Raw genomic sequence first — 25884 nt, 5'->3', positions numbered from 1 at the left:
CAAAGATCTCAGCCGGCATTTGGAAACAATAGACATTGACAAAATTACGATCTGCCACCTGCAAAAGGCCACCCTATTGGGATCTGCACGCATCATCCGAAAATACATCACACAGTCCTAGTCACTTGGGAAGTGTTCGACTTGTGGTTTTGCGAAACGAAATCCAGCATATCTATCTTGTTTGCTGTGCCATACAACGCCGTTGTGTTGATAATAATAATAATAATAATTTATTTATTTATATTCCACCCTTCTCTCTGAGGAGACTCAGCAGATTACAACGTATAAACAGACACAGGCAAACATTCAGTGCCTTGTTATAATGAAATACAATGAAACACAAATACACTGACAAAGGTAAAGGCTTCTCCTTTCATTTCCGGCTCTGGAGATGGTGCTCATCTCTGGTTCTGGGAAGGTGCTCATTTCCATTTCCGAAGAGCCTGCATTGTTCATAGACACCTTCTGGTCATGTGGCCGGTATGACTGCTGGAGCGTCTTTTTGCCTTTCCTGCTGAGGCGGTATCTATTGGATTTGAACTGCCAACCTTCAAGTCAGCAGTTCAACAGCACAAGGGTTTAACATCACCCATTGCGCCACCGCAACAGTAGAGACACTAACATTTTCCATACCTTGGCTTGGTCATAAATCAGATTGGAAGGGAATTGGGCAACATCTTGAAGTGTGGAGATATGTGTCACGGAATGTCAGTCAGACTCACCTATGCCATAGTATCTCCAATTTTTTATGTATGGTTATGGAAGCAGACCAAGGGAAAAACTGTCAGGAAAAGTAACATGTCTTTTGAAATGTGGTGCTGGAGAAGGGTTCTATAGATATCATGGATTGCTTAAAAAGCAGATCAATGTATCCTGTCGAGCTTGACCTCTCCCTAGAAGCCAAGATGACTAAACAATGGATGTTGTACTTTCACTTATCTTTAGAAGAGATGGCACACGAGAAAAGGCAATAATGCGTTGTAAGGAAGAAGACAATGGGAAAAGAGGAAGACCACCTTATAGATGGATGGAGTCCACCTAGGAAGCCACAGCTGCCTTGAGTCTGCGAGTCCTGGCTCTTGAGGATAGGAGGACTTTGAGGTCTCTCACTCACAGGGGCACCATAAGTCATAAGTATTTTCACTTATCTTCAGAAGAGATGACTCACTAGAAAAGGCAATAATGCATTGTAAGGAAGAAGACAATAGGAAAAGAGGAAGACCACATTACAGATGGATGGAGTCCACCTAGGAAGCCACAGCTGCCTTGAGTCTGCGAGTCCTGGCTCTTGAGGATAGGAGGACTTCGAGGTCACCATAAGTCAAAGTCAACCTGATGGCTATTAATAACATTTATTTGTTTAGTACTCTGCACCAAAGCTCAGAATTAAAAACAAACAAATCCAGAGAACCTGACTTTGGAAGCACAAACTGGGAAATCTGGAGGTTCAAAAATCCAGAATGTTCGAATTGTGATACTTCCATCACACTGGGCTCTGTTTCTTTCCCCGTCACAAAACACTTGGTCCCTTTCTCCTGAACTCTCTCAAGATACCAATGCAATCCACATCTTTCTTCTTTCTTTTTTTCTGGTAAAGCCGCAACCACTACCAGCCAAGCCTGGCCTATTTCTGGGGATCACCGAGAGGGGCCCGCAACCCTGCGCTCTCCTGTTTGGCAGGTGCCGGGCGATCCCAGCCTCCCTCCATTTTCAGGCCAATGCGAACGTCGCTCTGAATTATTTTCAATGAGCACTTCTATAGCTCATGTCAGCTCCCAGTTCGAACCCATCACCTAGTGGCGAGGCTGTTGACGTGCTGTACATGTTGATGAGGCCTCCGCCTGCCACTTCCCCGGCTTTCCTATTAACCTTTCCTTTTACCAGCGCACCCCTCCTCTTCCCCCTCTCCCACCCGCCCTCCTCCTCGCGGCTTTGTCCTGCCTGCCGTGGGCTGCGGCGCTGGAGAGAAACAGCTGCCCACGGCTGAGCAGAAGGGGACATTTCCATTGAACCAAAGCATGAGCTGAAGAGAGACCAAGGGCGTTCTCCAAACCCATGGTGCCCAGTGTTTTAGTACCCTAAAACAGGGAGCACTAAGGCCAATGAGAGCAAGATTTGGTAACTGTGTTCCGCTGGGTGTTGATGGACTCATGACATCCCTCAACATTAGTTTGGTTGCTTGACTGGATGAGAACTATCAACCAAAAATTTCTGGAGAGCAACGGATGCCCACTCTGGCACAAATAAGCACAAGGTGTTGTAAGGAGTGGGATGTTGTGCAGTTTCCGGGCTGTAGGACTGTGTTCTGACAGCATTTTCTCCTGATGGTATCCTCTGAAGATACCTCCGAAGACGCCAGCCACAGATGCAGGTGAAACGTCAGGAGAAAATGTGTTGTCGATGTTGTGATAATCTCTGAGCGGTTAGACTCAATTTAACCCTCTGGGGGAGATTCCACCAAAATGCAGCAGAGTAGCAAAAGCAAAAGCTTTCAAAGGCAACAGTTACTTACACGGGGTGAGCAAGAGAAGCCTTTGACCATTTAGGATTGCAATGGACTGCAGAGTCTCAGTAAAAGTTCAAAAAAGCATTTATTTAGGTAAAAAGAATTCCATTATAGATAGAAAGGCTTAGGAGCTGTCTGGTCTACTCTAGACTGGTTTCTAAGGAAAAATAAGAAAGGAAAAATAACAAACATCTGACTAGTTACATCTTGCCAGGAGAGATGGCGAGATGCTTCTTGATAGCTAGAAGAACAAAGGGAGAAGAAGGAACCAAAATGGTTCCAACCTCATGGTCCAGTTTATTGGGTCCATAAAACATTCTGACCAATGAGAAGTTAGTGTCCTGAAGATTCACATTTCTAGTAACTTCAAAGTAAGGGATGTGACGTAAACAGGATAGAGTGAAACACAGTAAAGCCTGTCTAGGCATGCTTTGGAAACAGGGAAAGGATTCCCTCAATCTTATCATCTATCTGACTACATCTAGACTTGAGTAGTCCAGGGTGATTCCCAACAGTCGAAGGCTTTCATGGCTGGGATCACAGGGTTGTGGTATGTTTTCCAGGCTGTATGTTTTCTGGAACATGGCCATACAGCCCGGAAAACATATAACAACGTTGTCAGGAGAAAATGCTGTTACAACACGGCCATACAGCTTGGAAGCCACAAAACACAAGGGTTGTTCTTTCAGGGTAAACCTTGACCCGTTTCGTGTCCCGGCTTTCAGTGGAGGTCCTGATCTGGGAGGTCCTGGGTGCCTCCTGAAATTGGGAGGGCAGATAACTGTTTTTGCTCTGGGGTGCCGAAAGATCCATTTTTGATCAGCCCATTATTTTATCCCAGGCTCCCCTTCCTGTCATTTTAGTCATTTCAGCTGTACTCTAGAGGAGAGGCGCTCAGCTGCAGGCAGGATCGAGCTTTAAGGGGACTTCTTACCTGTTTCTTACTCTAGAGGAGGAACTCAGCTGCAGGCCTGTACACAACACGCACTTTCCAAGGCAAGGAGGCTGCTCACAAAAAGCAGACAAGGAGCCAGGATCGGCTCCCACTTGCTTTCGTGTCAAGCTGTTTTTCGTACTGGGAGAGAGCTTCCCATTACGTGCCCCCGAAGGTAAGGAAAGTAAGGAAAGAACGGATATAACAAAGGGAAACACCCCAGGGATTCCGGCCGTGAAAGTAATGGACAATATGTCGTAATAAGGAGAACATTTGGGGAAACACTCTTCTGTTGAAAATGGATCCCAAATTACCATGAATTATTTTGCTTCTGATTTTTTTCATATGGATTCATTTGTCAAAACCTTTAATGTATTTTTCCTTCTGATACCTGAATGACCTGGGCACCATTCTCATATCCCAAATTATTCCCAACCATCTGTGTTGGCCCTCCAAAGCGAGGTGATTTCAGAAGCGACTCTCCGGACGAGCCTTCTGGGGGAATGAAACAGGGGCACCCGGGATTTACAACCCTCGGGCCGAAAACCATGCTCAGGCCCCATAAATCTATGGAGAGTTAATCATGCCTGCATTTTCAGTTCAGTTTTATGAGGTCAGAGCCATTGGTCTGGACCACTTCCCACAACCGAGACCTGGTCAACTATTGACTGCAGCGAAGTGAGCAACCATACCTTTTTCTGCTGGTGAAGTGTGCCAGCAAAACTGAGTTTATACTCGCCAGCTAACCCTTCAACCATTGTGCTGTAGTCTTGAGTTAATAGCTTGAAAGGACTGTTTGCTTCTTCAAAATCTGTGGCCTGGATTCAACATCACAAAGATACAGTGTTCTTTCGGCCGGATGGCTATACCACAGTTATACTCCTTTGCTGCTACATTGCAGAATTGAGGCCTTACATAACTAAATGCTCACTGTGCAGTGCGCAATAAGAAATGCATGATGTCCAGCCACATATATAAGTGAAGTTTCTTGCAATTACTATCTCAGCACAATCTCTCCAGTCATTAGATGAACAGACCTCCTTCACTCGACGTGGCTGCTGGCTTTTAAGATAGGCTTTGCGGGGGTCTGATCAAGTAGCTAATACGGAATGTCTCCATGTATCAATTTAAGAAGTACAACCCAACTCAGTAACATTAGATGAGATATCACACAGCAACCTGGACTCTCTTGATGTCTTACACATATGTATGATACAGTTTTCAACATTTCTGACCCTATCCCACTGCAGCTGCCAAGAGTTCTTGTTGTGTTCAACTGGTATGTCCTCCCTGGCTTTTGTGTACTTCCACCTTATGGATGCTGCAAGTCACTTCAAGGGAGCATATTTGCACAATCAGTGTTTAACATTTACACAAATGATCAGCTACTGCCAAAAGGGACAGAGAGTTTATGCTGACGATCGTGCCATCACCGCGCAAGCAGGGAGCTTTGAAATGGTTGAACAGAAGCTTTAGGTGCTCTTACTGCCTACTACAGGGAAAACCAGCTGATTCCTAACCCATCTAAAACACAGGCATGTACTTTTCATCTTAAGAACAGACGAGCATTTCGAGATCTATGGATGATATAGGAAGGAATCCCCCTGGAGCATTGCAGGACACCAAAATATTTGGGAGTTACTCTGGACCGTGCTCTGACTTATAAGAAGCACTGCTCGAATATCAAGCAAAAAGTGGGTGCTAGAAATAATATTGTACAAAGGCTGAACCTAGGGATCACAACCAGATAGAGTGAAGACATCTGCCCTTGTGCTTTGCTACTCTGCTGCTGGATACACATGGCCAGTGTGGAACACATCTCACCACGTTAAAACAGTGGATGTGGCCCTTAATGAAACATGCAGCATTATCACAGGACTGACTTGAATTACGTTTTAGCTCTCTCTCTCTCTCTCTCTGTTTCTCTCTGTCTGTCCCTGTCTCTCTCTCTGCATGCACCTTCCCTTCCCTTCTTTTGAAAGCTTCCTCTCATTCCTCCTTTCCTTCCCAACTTTGGAAAGCTATCTTTCTTCCTCCCTCCTTCCTTCCTTCTCTTCTTCCTTCCCTTCCTCTTTACATCCCTTCCTGACTTTGGAAAACGACACAAACAGGATTTCACTGAAATACAAGGTTCCAGGAGGTATTGTGCTGTGTCGATCTATATAGCCTTGGATTCCCCAATGGATTTTTTTCACCTGGGTTGAATTTGCCCCCTTTTCATTCCTTTCCCTGGGAACTCGGAGAGCGGAGAAGCATTTGTTATACTTAAGCAATGATGCCCCTTCACTCTTGTGGGCTATCAGGCGCCTATATCATGGCTAATATGAATGTGTGTATTAGATGGAAAAATGAACCCAGGCTCCCCGGCAACCATTAGGAATTTGACTGGGTTTATTATTCTTTATTATACTTGTTGTTATTGTTTGCAGTTGGAGGGAAAGGGAAGGACAATGAGACAGCCTCCTCAGTACAGACTTTCAATACAGTGTTCCCTCACTTATCGCTGGGGTTAGGTTCCAGGACCACCCGCAATAAGTGAAAATCTGCAAAATAGGGATGCTATATTTATTTTAATATTTATACATTATTTTAGTAGTTATACACTGTAATGAAGTGTGAATTTTTGGTTTACAGATGTTAGGTGTAATTATGTGTTTGTGTTTTAAAAGGGTCAGTATTTCAGTTATAGCATCTCTGCATTCAGAGGTTGGTTGCCATGGGGAAGTGGGCGGAGCCAACTGCCATTTTGTTGGAGAAGTGCAGGTTTAAAAAAGAAACAGTTAGTCTGTGCTCTAATGAGGCACAGGGAAGGCTGATCCTGGGTTGAAGGGATCAGGGAGGCTCAATTGCTTATTTTTGAGCCGGTTTAAAATAAGTTTGGTGACTTATTTAATATAGTCTGTGTCCTGGTAAGGAACAGAGAATTTGTGATTGTATATCACAAGGTGACTGCGGTTTAAAAGCAGTAGAGAAAGAAGTTCTAAATACTTTAAGCAAAAGTAGTGACACTTTAGGAAGTTTGAATCACTTCATTCTAGTATTGCAACTGTTAACCAAAGTGCCTCTAAGTGAGAAACAATTTTGTAACCATTAAGCTCTGTGCCTGAATAAACTTGTTATTGTTCCTCAAACATCTAAGCCTCTGTCACATATATTATGAAGTGAGTTGTGTTACCATTTAAGTAAATAAGAAGAAAGAAAAACAAGAATTAAAAGGTCTCCTCTCTGAGTCATTTGGTGGCTGCATCTTCCCAAAGTGGTGTCAAGCGTTAATAATCCCCTTTACATTTGGTGGCAACATTATAAAGACTTTATAATTTGGAGGCAGCGTAAATGAACATCTTTACATTGGTGGCAGCGTTTAATAAAATAAAACCCTTCTTCACATACACTATTTTAAGTTTTTATCAACCAATCGTGTGTTGATAAATTGCCTCTTTCTCCTCCTGTTGCCACTTGGGCTCCTTTTCTCTCCCTTTGGCTTCTCCTTCCTCCCTTCCTTAGGCTGTAAATTGTAATTTTTTATGATGTATAATAGTCTTTTAGAGTTTATTGAAAAACTGCGAAACAGCAAATCCACGAAAAGTGAACCGTGAAGTAGTGAGGGAACACTGTATTTGCTTTCTGTCTCTTAGGCATTTCGTTTTGTGGTGTGTGTGTGTGTCCATTTAGGACATTGTTGTTGTGTGCCGTCAAGTCATTTCCAAACTTCGGAGACCCTAAGGCGAGCCTTGTTTTCCTTGTTCATAAGAGGCATGCCATTGCCTTTCTCTGAGTTGAGAGAGTGTGGCATACCCACTTGTAAATGGAAGAGGACTGAAAACAGAATCATTCAAGGGGAATGGGAAGGATGCAAAGTGCGGTTCTTCCCGATGTGCAAGTTCCAAAGCACAGCAGGACTGCCCAATTTCAAGCCCTTTCTCAGAGCCACTTTGCCCACTCGCCAGCTTGGATTTGAGCGTGTCATGCTTCTGCCCCCTTGTGTGCTTGTGTAATTATAATTATTAACAGAAACATAAGAAACCTCTCATCGGCTGTGCCAGGCCTATTGAGCTCCATTCTGTTCTCATAGGCTAGACGCTGATCTCACGGGGATTTGTTTTCTCTCCAAGGTTCTGAAACTTGTCTTCGAATAGCCTCCTTTGAAGTCCAGACTAAAAGAAAGAGTGGATTCTCTGCTGTACGGACATGCCAAGCACAACCACCCATACAGTTGTGGAAGGACATAGTTGCCCTCTTTGAATACGCCAAGGGCTGTGACAGAGAGGAGTGAGTAGGTATTTCTATCTAGCCCCAGAGGGTAGGACTAAGTCTAATAGTTTCAAGTTACAGGAGGATAGGTTTGGAACTTCTGGAATGGGAAGAGGAGTTTGGCAATGGAACACATTGGAAAGAGAGGTGACAAGGTTTCCTCCGGATTCCCAATACTTTAGCTAGAAGTCCTGCATCGAGCAAAAAATTGGACTCAATGGTCCATGAGCCCCCAACCAATGCTATGATTCTATTATTATGTTATATGACTGGGTTAAACCCTTGTGCCAGCTGAACTGCTGACCTGCAAGTTGGGTTGCTGACCTGAAGGTTGCCAGTTGGAATCTGAGATGGGGTGAGCTCCCGTCTGTCAGCTCTAGCTTGTGTGGACATGAGAGAAGTCCCCCAGGAAACGCATCCAGACGTCCCCAGGGCAACATCTCTAGACGGCTAATTCTTTCGCACTTCTGACACAATAAAAAAATGCTCAGTCTGTGGTTTGCTCTTCTCCACACTCGCATGTTGTGAACTCCACTTGGCAGCATTCTGCTATGTTATGTCAACATAGTGTTATTGTGTGCCAGTGATGTTACCGTAGCACACGCTACGGCTTGCCTAGAATAATGTTAAGGCAGTATAATATTATGGTCATACCATCATTTCATTGCATGGACATGCTGCTATGTTAACACAGTGTTACTGTGGGCCATGTTACCTTGCATCATGCTATGCTTGCCCAGAATAGTGTTAAGGCATCCCAGTGTAATATTACGGCCATACCATCATTGTATTGCACAGGCATGCCGCTATGTTATGTCAGCACAGTGGTACTGTGTGCCAATGATGTTATCGTAGCATCACATTACCAGCATAGTGCTACCTGTTTGCCCATAATAGTGATAAGACATCCCAGTGCAATATTATGGTCATACCATCATTGCATTGCATGGACATTCTGCTATGTTAATACAGTGTTACTGTGTGCCACGTTACCTTGCATCATGCTATGCTTGCCCAGAATAGTGTTAAGGCATCCTAGTGTAATATTATGGTCGTACCATTATTGCATTGCATGGGCATGTCGCTATGTTATGTCAACACAGTGGTACCTCTCAAGAAGATAGAGCAGTATATAAATAAAGCATTATTATTATTATTATTGTTATTATTTGAAACACAACAAGATGAGTCCACAGCAGACACTCTGCTGGCTGTTGTATTGGATCACACATCGGACACTTCCCAAGTGTCTAGGACTGTCTGTGAGCCATAGCCAGGTCTTCTCCTTATCAGCTTTTCCTTCAATTTTGTCAAGGAACTTTCCATGCAATGTTTTGTTGTGCCAGCTGTCAGCTCTAGTTTGTAGTGCGGTTTTCTTGTATTGGTTTTTTGTCTATTATTATTATTATTATTATTATTATTATTATTATTATTATTATTATTATTACCTTGTGCCAGTGATGTTACCGTAGCATCACATTACCTTGCTGTGGCTTTGTGTTGAAATCTGCAGGATTTCAGCTTATTTCTATGTGGGCTGCACAGCTCACCCCATCTTGTTTGCCCGAGCCCCATCCCTAGCTGGCATCTGAAGGCATCCTTTCCATCCGTTCTGCACCGGCTCTGGACACCTCTTTTCCCCTTTGTATAATCGAACACCGAGTCTTTTGGGAGGGCCAAGGTGGGGGAATTAGCCTCTTGCCATTATCTCTCTTCTCATTAACACCTCCTCCTTCTTACTCCCTCCTTCCTTCCTTCCTTCCTTCGTTCCCTCTCTCCCTGCCCACCCCAACCCTTTCCCAGCCTGGCTCCCGCCTATGAAAAATCAGCAAATAAAAAGTTACATTAACCCCAACCTGACCTCTCCAATATAATACACTGTAGGCTGATGGGCCTGCCTTTGGACGGCTGTGCACAAGCTGTCATTCTCCGCCAAGCCAAGTACAGCCAGGGGAGCATTTACTACATAATTAATATATTAAATGCATGAAAAATAGTTACACAGATCGGCCCCCTTCTCATCTCTCCTTGCGCCGCCCCTGCCGCCTCCTCCTCTCCGTGCCACGCGAAAGGAAGGGGGGAGAGAAAGAGAAAAAAGGGGAAAGATTTGGAGAAAGTGATGGTTGGGGGGGTTTCGAGGAAGATAGATACACCCTGTGTACCATCAATATAGGAGCATCTCTTGAATAGCCATCATAAAAACTGTTCATAATTTTATAGCTTCATTCGGGTTGGAGGGCCATAAAGGAAAGTCATATTTTTCACACTCAGGATGCTCATAAAAAAAGGAAGAAGGAGAAAGAGAAAGGGAGGAGGAGGAGGAGCAGGAGGAGAAATGGCTGGGGAGAAATTTTGGGGAGATGACAATAGGTTGCCAACCCTTGAAACTGGTGAGTCAACTCAAGATGGTTAAGACAACAAGGCGGGTTTTGTGGGTTTGTCCTCTTTGACCCACAGCTCTCCAATTCCCGACGAACCCATCAGTATAATTATTAATTGTGGGGTCTTTATCACACGTTTTCCCCAACCAAGGATGATAGAAAACGGTGAGACAACCCTTCCGTCCTCGAATCCCGTCCTTCACCTTTCAAAAAGGCCAGCATCTTTTTCTCCCTCCTCCCTTCCCACCTTCCCCCTTCTTTCTCTCTCTCTCTGTCTCCTTTCTCTACCTTCCGAACACAAAATTCATGAGCTGGAGAGCACATTAACAAATAAATTACAAGCCAAGCAAACGGGGGTGCCATGAAACAATAATAATCATCGTAAAATGGGACTCTTCACCTTCATAAGTGTCAGCTCTTGGCTTCAAGCAGCCTAGGCAAAGGAGCCATATTTACAGGCAAAAATAGTCCCTGAACCCAGAGAATTAGCCATTTTACTCTTCTTCCTGGTGGGTTACCTTTCTGAGTGCAAGGTTTCATTAAACCCATATTGTCTCCTCTGAGCTTCCACTAATGCTTTTGACTTACAGCAGAAAACTAGATGAAATTGGGGAAACCTACCTTTGGACTATGCAATGGATTGTCAGTCATTCACCTTGACTATATATCTTGTGTTGCTGTGATTTTTCCAGGCTGTATGGCCATGTCCCAGAAGCATTCTCTCCTGACGTTTCGCCCACATCTATGGCAGGCATCCTCAGAGGTTGTGAAATTTGTTGGAAACTAGGCAAGTGGGGTTTATATATATGTGGAATGATGTCCACGGTGGGAGAAAGAACTCTTGTCTGCCTGAGGCAAGTGTGAATGTTGCCATTGGCCAGCTTGATTAGCAATGAATAGCCTTACAGCTTCTAGGCCTGTCTGCTTCCTGCCTGGGGGGGGCAATCCTTTGTTGGGTGGTGCTTTGTTGATATGCAATCCAGGGTCTGCAAAACTACACTATACTGAATGTACAGTAGAGTCTCACTTATCCAAGACTCGCTTATCCAAGGTTCTGGATTATCCAAGGCATTTTTGTAGTCAATGTTTTCAATATACAGCAGAGTCTCATTTATCCAACACTCGCTTATCCAACGTTCTGGATTATCCAGCACATTTTTGTAGACTATGTTTTCAATACATCGTGATATTTTGGTGCTAAATTCGTAAATACAGTAATTACTACATAGCATTACTGCATATTGAACTACCTTTTCTGTCAAATTTGTTGTATAGCATGATGTTTTGGTGTTCAATTTGTAAAATCATAACCTAATTTGATGTTTAATAGGCTTTTCCGTAATGCCTCCTTATTATCCAACATATTCGCTTATCCAACATTCTGCTGGCCCGTTTATGTTGGATAAGTGAGACTCTACTGTCTACTCTTTCCTTCATCCTCCTTATTATCCAAGATATTTGCATATCCAAGGTTCTGTCAGCCCATTTAGCTTGGAGAAGTGAGACTCTACTGTATGTAGAATCTGGGCTTCAATATATAGTAAGAGCCATATAGTATATAGTAAGCTGAGGAGGAGAAGTAGAGGTTGAATATTCTTTTAAATAAATATTTCACAACCCTTGCTTTAAATTTCACTTCTACTTCTCTGTGCACGTATATTATAGAGTCAGAGGGATACCTTGAAATGGAGACTGTACCCCACAAACCTTATGGTTGCTGGTCGACCAAACCCTCCCAAGGCAAGGGGCCATTTCGGATTTCCCACCTCGCCCATTCGAGATAAGGCATTGCTTCGATCTTTTGACTCCAGCGCGGGGCGACTGCTCTCTTGGCCCACTTTTTATGGGACAGATCTCACTGGGGCCATGGAATAAACATCTGGGGCACCCTCCGTGACCCGATCTATCAGTTCAAGTATTGATCCAAACAGGGCTGGGAGATTCATTTGTCTTTAAATGCCTAAAAATGGCCATTGCAAAAAAAAAAAAAAAAGAGGAAGGGGGAGAGGGAAGGAGAGAAGGAAGTATTACTGTATATACTCGAGTATAAGCCTAGTTTTTCAGCCCTTTTTTAAGACTGAAAAAGCCTACCTCGGCTTATACTCAGGTGAGGGTCCTGGTTGGCTTATATTTGGGTCAGCTTATACTCGAGAAGATATGGTACATTTAATATTTTTCTCTATTATTATTGGTATTATTACATTGAGTATTTTACTCTATTATTATTATATTTATTATTGTTGATACTATTACATTTATTTTACTCTATTATTATTATTATTATTACTACTACATTTATTATTTCACTCTGATCTTATTATTATTATTACATGTATTATTTTACTCTATTTATTATTACATGTATTATTTTCCTGTATTTATTATTATTATTATTATTATTATTATTATTATTATACATGTATTATTTTACTCTATTATTATTAAAAGGATACATAAGCACATTGACATTGAAGAAGATGAGAATCATAATTTGATCGGAGTTGGACAGTCTTATCTTAAATTTCAGCTTTATGTAAATATTCAAAAACATTTCACCTACTGATGCCTCAATTAATGCAATTTTATTGGTATCTGTTTTTATTTCTGAAATTTACCATCCTCGGCTTATACTGGAGTCAATGTTTTCCCAGTTTTTTGTGGTAAAATTAGGTGCCTCGGCTTATATTTGGGTCGGCTTATACTCGAGTATATACGGTATAGTGACAACAGAGGAGTGGGAGCGATAGGATGTCAACAAAGCAATGTAGTGATTCCACTCCTATTGGGTGGCATGTAAAGTCACTATTGCGTATGGGCGAATTCTGCTTATTTTATCGTGTCAAAAGTGAATTGAAAATACAATTGTACAGAAAATCACAAACAAAGTTAAAAACTTGTATCTCTTTCGACCAGAAGCTGGCCACTTGGAGTGCCTCTGGTGTCGCTGTGTGCATGTGGCAGGGCTCAGGCTGCATTGTATTAAGTGGTCTGTGATTTGCTCTCTTCTGCACTTGCGTGTTGCGTACTCCGCATTGTAGCCCCATTTCTGAAGGTTGGCTCTACATCTCATGGTCACAGAGCGCAGCCTTGCCTTTCAAGTCACCCAATCTTCTGTGTGCCCAGGAGTGAGTTTCTCATCCGGACTCAGCCACTGAGGTTCTGAGTTTTAGCCTGCCACTTTTGGACTCTTACTTGCTGAGGTGTACCTATGTAGATCTAAGAAAGCTATTTCTCGATTTAAGGCATTGGCATGCTGATTGATATCTGAACAGAGGATGGAGATGTCAATGCCTTGGTCCTTTCATTACTGGCTGGTGCAGTATAATATAAATGATATAATATCTCAGGCCGTGTAGGGCGTAGACATCCTGTGATAATGCAGCATGTCTCATTAACAGCCACATCCTAAAATATTATTTTGGATGTTATTATTTTAGGATGTTATTTCTATCTCCCACTTTTTGCTTGATAGCCAGGCAGTGCATCTTGGCAGTCAGAGTGACTCCCAGACATTTTGGTGTGCTGCAATGCTCCAGTCGGATTCTGCTGATGACGACGGAATCAAAAGAATTCCTCCTCCTCTTCCTCTTCCTCGGCTCTTGCCCCTGAGCTGTGGTTCCTCAAGGGCCCCAACCTGAACCCTTGCACTCGAGTCCTCGCCCTGTCTCCACTTCATCAGCCATCTGAACGTCGAGTCCTTTCTTCTGATGATTGTCGCCTGACTCTCGGTGTCAGGGAAATACTTACCCTGTGATTTCCGTTCTAATCACTGATCTGCTATCGGTGCCGCCGGCCCGTGGAACTGTTCAAATTGTAATTATCGGAAAGCTCCTCGTCTGCTGTCCACAAAGCAGGCCTTACGGTATGCCTTGAAAGGCGGACTTATATTGCGGTAGCATAATAGAGCTGGCACTCTTTTCCTCCCACCTTCCTCTCCCCTTGGTCCCTTAACAAGAGTAAGACTGCAGCTTACTTTAGAGAAGGATGGGAGCAAGCCAGACGTCAAAAGAGCTATACAAGGGTTGAACGAAAAGTAATGCCTCCACCTTCGTTACTTGGGTTTGGATGGGAATACAGTAGAGTCTCACTTATCCAACATAAACGGGCCAGCAGAATGTTGGATAAGCGAATATGTTGGATAATAAGGAGGGATTGAGGAAAAGCCTATTAAACATCAAAATAGGTTATGGTTTTACAAATTAAGCACCAAAACATCATGTTATACAACAAATTTGACAGAAAAAGTAGTTCATTACACATTAATGCTATGTAGTAATTACTGTATTTACTAATTTAGCACCAAAATATCCCGATATATTGAAAACATTGACTACAAAAATGCGTTGGATAATCCAGAACGTTGGATAAGTGAGACTCTACTGTATTTTAATAAATCAAACGCAGAAATAATTCTTAGAATGTGCTCTTTAACTACCCCTGGTGGCACAGTGCGTTAAAGCGCTGAGCTGCTGAACTTACGGACCAAAAGGTCCCAGGTTCAAATCCCAGGAGCGGAATGAGGCCCACTGTTAGCCCCAGCTCCTGCCAACCTAGCAGTTCGAAAACATGCCAATGTGAGTAGATTAATAGATACCGCTCTGGCTGGAAGGTAACGGTCATGCTGGCCACATGACCTTGGAGCTGTCTACGGACAACGCCGGCTCTTCGGCTTAGAAATTGAGATGAGCACCAAACCCCAGAGTTGGTCACGACTGGACTTAACGTCAGGGGAAAACCTTTACCTTTACCTATTCACTTTTCCACATCATCACCAGACAATTGGATATATTTTTGCCAACGATGAACAAGTCTTCTGAAGCCATCATGGAAGAAGTCAACACTCTGTTTCCGCAACCAGCATCTCACAGTCCCCATTGTGCACAGATCTTCCGATAGCCAAGCAAAGCAATAATGTGACCCACACGTTCTTGTGAAATGCCGATTATGCTTGAAATTTCTCTCTGATTGATATGACGATCATCCTGAATCAATCTGTCAATCTTTTGCTTGTGAAACTCGGTGGTTGCTGTCACAGGATGTCCACCTCTTTGTTTGTCATGCAAGTCAGATGTTCCCACCTCAACATCTTTAAACTTACTCGCCCAATGACGCACAGGACTCACGTCAACACAATCACCATAAACAGCTTGAATCTCCTTTGGGGTGATGCCTTCTGCGGTCAAGAATTCAATGACTGCATGTTGTTTAAATTGCGTTGACCAACCATCTGCGCAAGATTCCATACTTCACGCTTTAACAGCACAACCGTCCAATGCTAAGGCTTCCCCATCTGCGCAGGGTTCCATACTTCGCGCTTTAACAACACAACCGTTCAATGCTAAGGCTTCCCCATCTGCGCAGGGTTCCATACTTCGCGCTTTAACAACACAACTGTTCAATCCTAAGGCTTCCCCGTCTGCGCAGGGTTCCATACTTCGCGCTTTAACAACACAACCGTTCAATCCTAAGGCTTCCCCGTCTGCGCAGGGTTCCATACTTCGCGCTTTAACAACACAACCGTTCAATGCTAAGGCTTCCCCGTCTGCACAGGGTTCCATACTTCACACTTTAACAACATAACCGTTCAATGCTGAGGATTTCCTGTCTGCGTAGGGTTCCATACTTCGCACTTTAACAACATAACCGTTCAGTTCTAAGGCTTCCCTCCAAATGGAACTGTAGAGGAGTCTACTGAACAAGCCAGGACCTGCCGCAGACCAGGACTGCCATCTGTTGAGGAATTACGAAGGTGGAGGCATTACTTTTCATTCAACCCTTGTACATTATGCTGAACCCTATGCACCACGGTTGAGCCTAGAGCTTGAAAGATTTCACATAGCTTCTTCTCTGTGATCGTTCAATGGCTGGATTCTCTAGTTTTGGGAGAGGCATTCAAAATAACATTGATAAGAAACTGGGAGTTGTTGTATCAGCTCAGGTCCAGCCACTTTGAAGATTTCAGCAGGGATCCCATCAGATCCGCTGGCTTTGTTATTTTTTTGTTGGCTGATGGCATTGCTGACTTCTTCCAAAAATACTGTAAAAGAAGCAGCCGACACCCCACAAATTGGGTCCCCAAACTTTTCATGGTAGCTTTGTGTTATGTGATGCTCTGGAGGTGAAATAAAATAAGAGAAACGAACACGAGAAGCGATCCACCCCTCTAATGGTCCCAGTTTGCACATCCTTTGCAAACCGGCCGTGGGTCCCCCAAGCCGCCCCTGTTTGTGCAAGCCGGGCCCGGTGATGTATAGACTGACAAAAGCCGTAATGCTTTGAATATATAAAAGGCCCGGCTTGAGCACTGAAGGGTGACAGTTGCCCTTTAATGTTCTGCTTTTTAAAGATCAGGGTAGAGTTCAGGAGGCATAGTCATGAGCTTTAATGATTTAATGGGGCCGACTGGGGAGATGCAGTAGTTACCGCACCCCGGGGAGAGCGGGCGCCTTCATACATATTACTTTAGCCTAATGGCCTATGAACGCGTCTTCGGTGACACAGGGAGAGTGTCATGGAACATAGACTCTATAATATCGAATGGGTTGATTAAATGCATATTAAACAATACTAAATTGGTAAGAAAACGGGGAGCGAGGGAAGAGGCCGTTGCGTGTATCTTGGGCGGCGTGGTTGCTCATTCCATTCCCGACCGGGCAACTTCCAGGCAGAGATTAATCCTGCACCGAGTTTTAGTCCGAACTTGGAAAGAGTTGTGTGAAACCTGGCTCTTGGCATTGGGTTTGGCATTAATTCAGCGCCTTCAAATGTCAGACTGAAGGCCAGAGTATATTCACTAAATGGGGACTACGGACCATACTTTGTTCATCCTACTAGATGGCCCAATGGATGGATTCAATCTGAGTTTCAGAATAAAAGTGGGGATTGAATGAAAATACAATCTATATATATAAGAGTGATGGCATTACGGTGACCCACAAAACAACAAAACTACAGGCCCCCCAACCTCGAAATTTGACAACACAACCCATCATCCACGCCTCTAGGTTGATACAACAAAAAGAACACAAAAATAAAGTCCTAATTAGAGAGAGAGAGGAATAATTACTTTTATCCAATTGCTACCAGTTAAAAGGCTAAGCTCCTCCAACTTGGTCTCCTAGCAACCCAATAAAAATAATAAAAAACACTACAAAATTAATACAATAAAATACTATAATAACAGAAAATAACTAAAAATAATACAAGAAAATAATAAAATATAATATTTAAAAAGATAACTTACAATAAAATTAATAAAAAAATACAAAAAAGTCAAATAAAAATTACACAACAATTTTTAACCAATGCCACCACCACTTTGCCACAGCAACGCGTGGCCGGGTAGAGCTAGTGGTATATATTGTTGGAAATAGCAACCTTCTGCATGTCTCCTATACTAGTTATTTGTTATGTATGTGATTGCTTACTATATTGTATGTGTATATTGGTATGCAGCTTCCCCCTTAACTCTATGTTGTTTGAGGTTGTGGGAGGGGCTACAAACCATGTGACCAGATCTGAGACTCTTCAGACTCGGACTCCGTTTTGGAAACCGTTTTTACCTCCATGTGTGTTTAAGTTTACCTCAAAAGCTGTGCAGTTTAGAAGTCAGTCAGTGTCAGTATACTGCAGTGTATAGTTAGTCTGTATAATGTATAGTTAGTCAAGGTTCAGTAATGCATTAGACTGAAGGCAATGTTAATCTGTATATAACAAAGAAGAGACTAAAACAGAATACTTAAAGAACAGACTGTTTAAACTTTGATTCAATAAGCAATATACATACAGTAGAGTCTCACTTATCCAACACTCACTTATCCAACATTCTAGATTATCCAACGCATTTTTGTAGTCAATATTTTCAATATATCATGATATTTTGGTGCTAAATTCGTAAATACAGTAATTACAACATAACATTACTGTGTATTGAACTACTTTTTCTGTCAAATTTGATGATGTTTTGGTGCTTAATTTGTAAAATCATAACCTAATTTAATGTTTAATAGGCTTTTCCTTAATCCTTCCTTATTATCCAAGATATTCTCTTATCCAAGGTTCTGCCGGCCCGTTTAGCTTGGAAAAGTGAGACTCTACTGTAGTGTGGATGTCAATTGATCTCTGAAAGGGTCATGTTTCCAAATGGCTTTTCCAAAAGGTTATGATATCTATAAAAGGTCATGCCTTTCCAAATTTGTTGGGATTTGGTCCAGTATACCCTTTGACTACAAAAACTGTTGGGTGCTCAGATTCCATTATATACAACAGCATAGGTAAAGGTAAAGGTTTTTCCCTGACATTTAGTCTAGTCGTGTCTTACTCTGGGGGTTGGAGCTCATCTCCATTTCTAGGCTGAAAAGCCGGCATTGTCCGTAGACACCTCCAAGGTCATGTGGCCACTGGCATGAATGAATGGAACACCGTTACCTTCCCACCTATTGATCTACTCATATTTGCATGTTTTCGAACTGCTAGGTTGGCAGAAGCTGGGGCTAACAGTGGGAGCTCACCCCGCTGTCAGTCTTTCGGTCAGCAAATTCAGCAGCTTAACCCGCTGTGCCACCGGTGGCTCCTACAACAGCATAGTAAAAGGGCAAAATTAAAAAGTGGAAAAAAAGTGCTATTGGTGGTAGAATCTATCCGTGGATGCCGAATCCATGGATACTGAAGGCTGACTGAAATAGGCCTTTGTAGAACAAGCTCTCTTAATCTATCACCAAACGGTACCACCTTCTGTGGCGAGGGATTACATTAAAATCACGCCTGCCCTTGCCCTGCGCCAAGCGGGTTGTTTCCTTCCCCTCGGTTCAAGCGTCGCTATTGGATTCTCAGACAGCCCATTACAACCCGGCCGCTGTGTCTCCTAGCATTTTGCTTCCAAATTGTGTCTCCTGCCATTTCTGTGTCACATTTAGAATGCTAACAGTACAGAATGTCATTTACAGAATCGGGGCGGTTTGGTGCGGAAAATTAATTTGACTTATTCCTTCTGCCTCTTCCTATCTCCAGGCCAATATTATGCTACGCATTCTACAAGAGTAATACTTAATGAATAGGACTATTAATAATGTCAAGGTCTAAAGCGGGGGGTGGGGGGAGTCACCTGACTCGGGTTAATATACCATGGAAATATCAGGCCGTGCAGTATAATTACGGTGCAGAGGAGAGCTTAAAAGAGTCCATATAGACACACACATACACAAATCCCCGCTCTTCCTTCCAATTATTTACTCCCACCTCCTGGCCAAAAGTCAGATTCTGACAGCATTCTCATTTTTGTAAGGGCATCTCAGGTCCCGGGTGAGGTGAGGAAGTCATTTCGGTTGGCTTTCCGTGAGAATTTTGTTAATGTGGAATGTGTGTATTGATAGTGTTTAAATGCAATTTATGCCATGCTTGTATTGCAACTGATTGCATCATCCAGAATGTACCATAGTGTGGAAAGAGTTAATTGCCAAGAAGTTATGATGACCTTGATGTGTGGCTGGAACTAGGGAGTATCCAGACACAAGTGTTTGTGCATAACGATTGGGTTAGTTCAGTTGAGTTCTGTCTGCCTAGAGTTCGAGTCAAGTTCTGTTGGAGAACCGAACAGTCCTCTGTTTGTCTGTCGTCTGCAAGTCTGTTTGTGTTGATTATTGCTGCATACAGTAAAACTTTGTAAATAGTTTTACCAACGTCTCTGAGTGTCTCTTCGTTCTGTGTTCCACTGCTTCCATCCAACTACTGCTGTGCTGCAAATACTCTGACAAATTTCTGAAACTGTACATTTCTTTCTTTCTCTCCGGAGTGGAAATAACTTGCATTGGGACCCTGGCGGATAGAGATGTTTGCAAAGATTTCCAATTCATAAATAAAGAGTGGGATTTTTAAAATTTACGGTATTTGGAATTCTGAAATTTCAGAAAACGGTCCACTTTTTTGAATGAGATAGTGATACCTTTGCTTTCGATGTGTTCAGGGGAGGGCAGTGATATAATTCTGGAAACCAAACCCTTTGTAGAATAGTTTAGAAAGACAGGTACGTTCCGCTTGGAGTGAGGACTTTCAGTGATATAAGGCAAACATGTCAAGGGTGTGATGCAGCAGCCAAAAAAATTAGACATTATTATTATTATTATTATTATTATTATTATTATTATTATTATTATTATCATTGACACAACAACATTGTATGACACAGTAAACAAGATAGATATGCTGGATTTCGTATTAAAAAATCACAAGTCGAACACTTCCCAAGCATCTAGGACTGTGTTGTTATTGTTATTATTATCATTATTGACACAATGACATTGTATGACACAGCAAACAAGATAGATATGCTGGATTTCGTATCACAAAATCACAAGTCGAACACTTCCCAAGCATCTAGAACTGTGTGATTATTATTATTATTATTATTGACATAATGACGTTGTATGATACAGCAAACAAGATAGATATGCTGGATTTCATATCACAAAATCACAAGTCGAACACTTCCCAAGTATTTAGGACTGTGTGATGTATTATCGGATGACGCGTGCAGATCCCAGTCGGGTGGCCTTTTGCAGTTGTTGTTGTTGTTGTTGTTGTTATTATTATTATTATTATTATTATTATTATTATTATTATTTGAAACACAACAAGATGAGTCCACAGCAGAAACTCTGCTGGCTGTTGTATTGGATTGGATTGTGTTATTATTATTATTATTATTATTATTATTATTATTATTACTATCATGGACGTCAACCCTCTTCTCCCTATTGTGTTTGGACAAAACACAGTAGTGGTGGCCTGACTATCAATTCTATGGGTCACAAATGGTCTCGGACTTTTGTTATTTCGAAAACCAAGTAACACAGTGAACTTATTTTGTCCAGGGATGATCCTTTCAAGGAAAGCAACAGAATGTCCTCGGAGGCTGAAGCCGTCTCTTTCTATCTTTTACTACCAATTTGTGTAGTATTTTGCAAGTGGGCCTCCGGTGGCACAGTGTGTTAAAGCACTGAGCTGCTGTACTTGCGGACCAAAAGGTTGCAGGTTCAAATCCGGGGAGTGGAATGAGCGCCTGCTGTTAGCCCCAGCTTCTGCCAACCTAGCAGTTTGAAAACATGCCAATGTGAGTAGATCAATAGGTACCACTCCAGCGGGAAGGTAATGGCGCTCCATGCAGTCATGCTGGCTACATGACCTTGGAGGTTTCTTCGGACAACGCCGGCTCTTCAGCTTAGAAATGGAGATGAGCACCAACCCCCAGCGTCGGACACGACTGGACCTAACGTCAGGGAAAACCTTTACCTTAGTCTTTTGCAGAGTTCTTCTGTGCAGAATGCATCGTTTTCCAGCACCATGGACAGCAGCCTCGTGATTTCTTGCTATTGGTAATAGACTTTGCATTCCCCAGAAAAGTCACAAGGGGACACTCAGCACCAGCTTCCCAGTTGGCATGCAAGAAGATGTCCTCAGTGTAAACCTGTTTGTAAACACTCTTGCATAAGTGAACCTCAACACACAGTGATGCTATGAATCTTTTGGGGCTCTTGCACCAGTCAATCAATGCTCAGGCTTTTAAAGTATCTATTATGTTATGTTGTGTACACCTTTGTTATATTGTTTTAAATTACTGTTTTATGTAATGTTATGTTGTTGTTTTTGGGCTAGTCCCTGTGTAAGCCGCCCCGAGTCCCTTCGGGGAGATGGAGGTGGGATAAAAGAATAAAGTTATATTATTATTATTGTTATTATTAAACGTTGACTAAAACATATGAGTCAATCAATCCGTAGCACTGCTGGTAAAAGCTCTGTGATATTTAGGAATATCTAGAACATAAAGGTCGTCAGAGAGGATGCAACTGGCCAAAACATCTCTCTTAAGAAATAATAATAATAATATTATAATAATTTTATTTTTGTATGCTGCCCCCATCTCCCCAACGGGGACTCGGAGCGTGTCACATATCATACAATCGTATAATATCATAAAATCAATAGTTAAGACATCAAAGAATGTATTTAAAAACAAATTAACAAGTCATGATTTAAAATAGACATAATTAAAATATTAAACAATCATCCAAGGCGTTAAAAAGTCCAATATAGGACAACAATGTGGGCGACAGTCAAACTGATGAAGGGAGTGTCTATTACAGAATAGAACCGTGATGGCCAACCTATGACACGCGTGTCAGCACTGACACGCCTAGCCATTTTTGCTGACACGCTACCGCATGCAGATTGATTGGATGACTAATGTCTTTTGTGGCCAAATTTGGTGTGATTTGGTCCAGTGGTTTTGTTGTTTAGTCCATGGGAATTATGCATATTACATTTTTATATATATATAAATTCATTCTATTATTATTCTATTATTATTGTATTATATTATTATATTACTAGCTGTGCCCGGCCACACGCTGCTGTGGCGAAGTCTGGTGGTATGGGAAATAAAGTATTGAGGAATTGGTGGTAGTTAAGGTAAAGGGTAAAGGTTTTCCCCTGACATTAAGTCCATTATAAATGGGTTCTATAGCTGTGTGGAAGGGCCTTGAGTCTACACGGCCATATAATCCAGTTAAAATCAGATAATCTGTATTTTATAGGCAGTGTGGAAGAGGCCTAAGTGAGGCCTAACTCTGCCTGTCCCCTGCTAGGAGACCATGTGGGCGGAGCTTAGCCTTCTAACTGGCAGCAATTGGATAAAAACAATTATTCCTCTCCCTCTAATTAGGACTTTATTTTTCTTTTCTTTTTGTTGTATCAACCTAGAGGCGTGGATGATGGGTTGTGCTGCCAAGTTTAGTGTTTCTGGGATGTGTAGTTTTGTTGTTTTGTCCTAGGCCGAAATTTCATTACCCTTTTATATATATAGATTACTATTATATTATTGTTATATTATTCATTGCTCATGACTACATTGAAACTACAATAGAGAGAAATCAGCGTGAAAACTGCAAGAGGTACCATAGATTGTTGTACATGGAAATAATGGTAGTAAATAGTTTTTGATTTATTAAATACAGTTATATATTACAATTATATATTTTTGTTATTTAAACTATATATATTGTGAAATTATGGTTTTTTTCTCAAAGTGACACACCACCCAAGTCATGCTAGGCTTTTTGGTGAATTTTGACACACCAAGCGCAAAAGGTTGCCCATCACTGGAATAGAACATACATCAAATAGCGACAACAAGCAGGGAAGATAAATCTGAACGAAAATCAAACTATAAAGCAGGGGTCCTCAAACTTTTAAAGTGGAGGGCCAGTTCATGGTCCCTCCGATTGTTGAGGGGCCGAATTATCATTTGAAAAAAAAAAAAGAACTAATTCCTATGCACACTGCACATGTCTTATTTGTACTACAAAAAACCCCAACAACAATCATTTATTTATTTATTTATTTGCTAAATTTATACCCCACCCTCTCTCACCCCAAAGGGGACTCAGAGCGGCTTACAAGTTGTATGTACATACAATATATTATATTATTAGCATAGTACAATATTAGCATTATATATTACTATATTGTACTATACCACTGTACCATATTATTATTAGTAATATTACATTTAATATATAATATATAATATATAATTAATATTATTATATTATACAATATTATTACATTGTATTAATATTATTATTAGCCACTCTGAGTCCCCTACTGGGTGGGAAGGGCAGGGTAGAAATACTGTAATAAATAAATATTATATTGTATTACATTATAATATTATTATCAATATTATATGTATACACAATATATTATATTATTACCATAGCACAATATTAGTAAATGAATGAACAATACAATATTTAAAAATAAAAACAATTTTAATCAATATAAACCTATCAGGATTTCAATGGGAAGTGGTGGGCCTGCTTCTGCCCAATGAGATAGTCAAGTTAAGTAGGATTGTTGTTGTTGTTGTTGTGCCTTCAAGTCATTTCAGACTTTTGGCAAGCCTAAGTCTAAAACTGAGGGCGGGGGCCGGGTAAATGACCTTGGAGGGCCGTATCCGGCCCCCGGGCCTTAGTTTGGGGACCCCTGCTATAAAGTGAAAGTTTCATTGTGGATATGGGCCAGGTTATAATGGACTTGTTATACCCATTGAAATTCTTGTGTCAGCCTTAGTTAATAGCCAGTCCGAAGGCACAAACACACGCAACAATAGCCAGAGCTAAGCCTCAACATGCAAAACAGAGCTGCCTGGTTACCGTACCTTCAGGAACTGATCTGGTTGAGCCAAACAAACTCTACGGATTGCATCTCCCTCGACCAGAGAAGGGTTAAGCAGACTCAAGCGGAGGGGAGCCGTCAAGGTCTTTCCCGGAGGCTTCTGGGAACGGAGCCGCTATCATTCTATAGATGCTCTTTGACCCCGGATCATTTACGACTTACTCTTCGCCTGGGATGACCACAGTGACAAGCTCTCAATCTCTCTCTCCCTTCCCACTTTCTCCTGGTGCTCCCTCTTTCACGCCTGCAGCGAAAGCAAGCGCTCTCACTTGACAGCCACCATCCCCACCACCCCGGCAGTAAAAATCACACCATTTGCAATTAAAAGATACTGCCGGGCCAGAGGGTGGGGGCCAAGGGGCTTCTTCACCCCTTCCACCCAGCTCTCATCCCTCTGGGCCCACAGCCACTCAAGAAAAGCAAGGTTTGGAGCAGGCAGATCCATCAAGGCCTGCTCTGCGGGGATGGGAGAGATTCCCATGGCTCCAATCCTGTCTCAGCTATTTCGTTTGCACAGCGTGACCCCCAGTATCCACAATTTCACTTACCCTTCCTCCAAAAAATATCCTCCCTCCAGAAATGTTTGTGGCCTCTTTAGATGATTTGATGGTATGCTTCTGGCTCAAGTGTAAATCACAATACAGAGTTTGTTATCATCCATGGTTTCAGGTATCTATGGGGGTCTGAATCATGTCCCATAATAATAATACACTTTATTTATGTTCCGCCCTTCTCCCCGAAGGGATTCAGAGTGGATTTCAGTACAGTAGAGTCTCACTTATCCAACGTAAACGGGCCGGCTGAACGTTGGATAAGCGAATATGTTGGATAAGAAGGAGAGATTAAGGAAAAGCCTATTAAACATCAAATTAGGTTATGATTTCACAAATTAAGCACCAAAACATCATGTTATACAACAAATTTGACAGAAATGTAGTTCAATGTGCAGTAATGCTATGTATAATTACTGTATTTACGAATTTAGCACCAAAATATCACGATGTATTGAAAACATTGACTACAAAAATGTGTTGGATAATCCATAGCGTTGGATAAGCAAGTGTTGGATAAGTGAGACTCTACTGTATATATTTTAGGAAACAGCTGAAGACCTGGATGTGGGACCAAACTTTTGGCCCATCCTAAGATACAGTTGATATAATCGGATGTATTCGTTGGATTAATGTGAAGTTGAATACAGACTGGCTCTGACTTTTGGCCCAACGGTCACACAGTGTTTTACTGTTTTAATGGGGTATGATATTGGTTCTTAAGTGTGTTTTTACAATTGTTTGTTTTTACTATATTTTGTATTATATGTGGCACTAGCTGTGCCCGGCCATGCGTTGCTGTGGCATAGTGGTGGTATTGGTTAAAAATTGTTGTGGAATTTTTATTTGACGTTATTTGTATTTTTAATTATATTTATTATATTTTATTATTTTTGTATTATTTTTAGTTATTTTGTTATTATAGTATTTTATTGTATTTTTAGTGTTTTTAATTATTATAGTGTTTTTAATTATTATAGTATAGTAAAGGATGTACCGTACACAGGATAGAGTGAAACACAGTAAAGCCTG

General features: G+C 41.8%; 1 long non-coding RNA gene across 1 annotated transcript in view; it reads left to right on the top strand.

Moving 5' to 3' along the window:
- Positions 1-25884, top strand: part of LOC134293051 (uncharacterized) — a 295247-nt gene that overhangs the window by 132140 nt on the left and 137223 nt on the right. The gene's annotated exons all lie outside the window — the stretch shown is intronic.

Source organism: Anolis carolinensis, unplaced genomic scaffold (genome assembly GCF_035594765.1).
Source record: "Anolis carolinensis isolate JA03-04 unplaced genomic scaffold, rAnoCar3.1.pri scaffold_7, whole genome shotgun sequence".
NCBI lineage: Eukaryota > Metazoa > Chordata > Lepidosauria > Squamata > Dactyloidae > Anolis > Anolis carolinensis.
The sequence above is the reverse complement of the archived record's forward strand: the minus strand, read 5'-3'. Positions and strand labels throughout refer to the sequence as shown.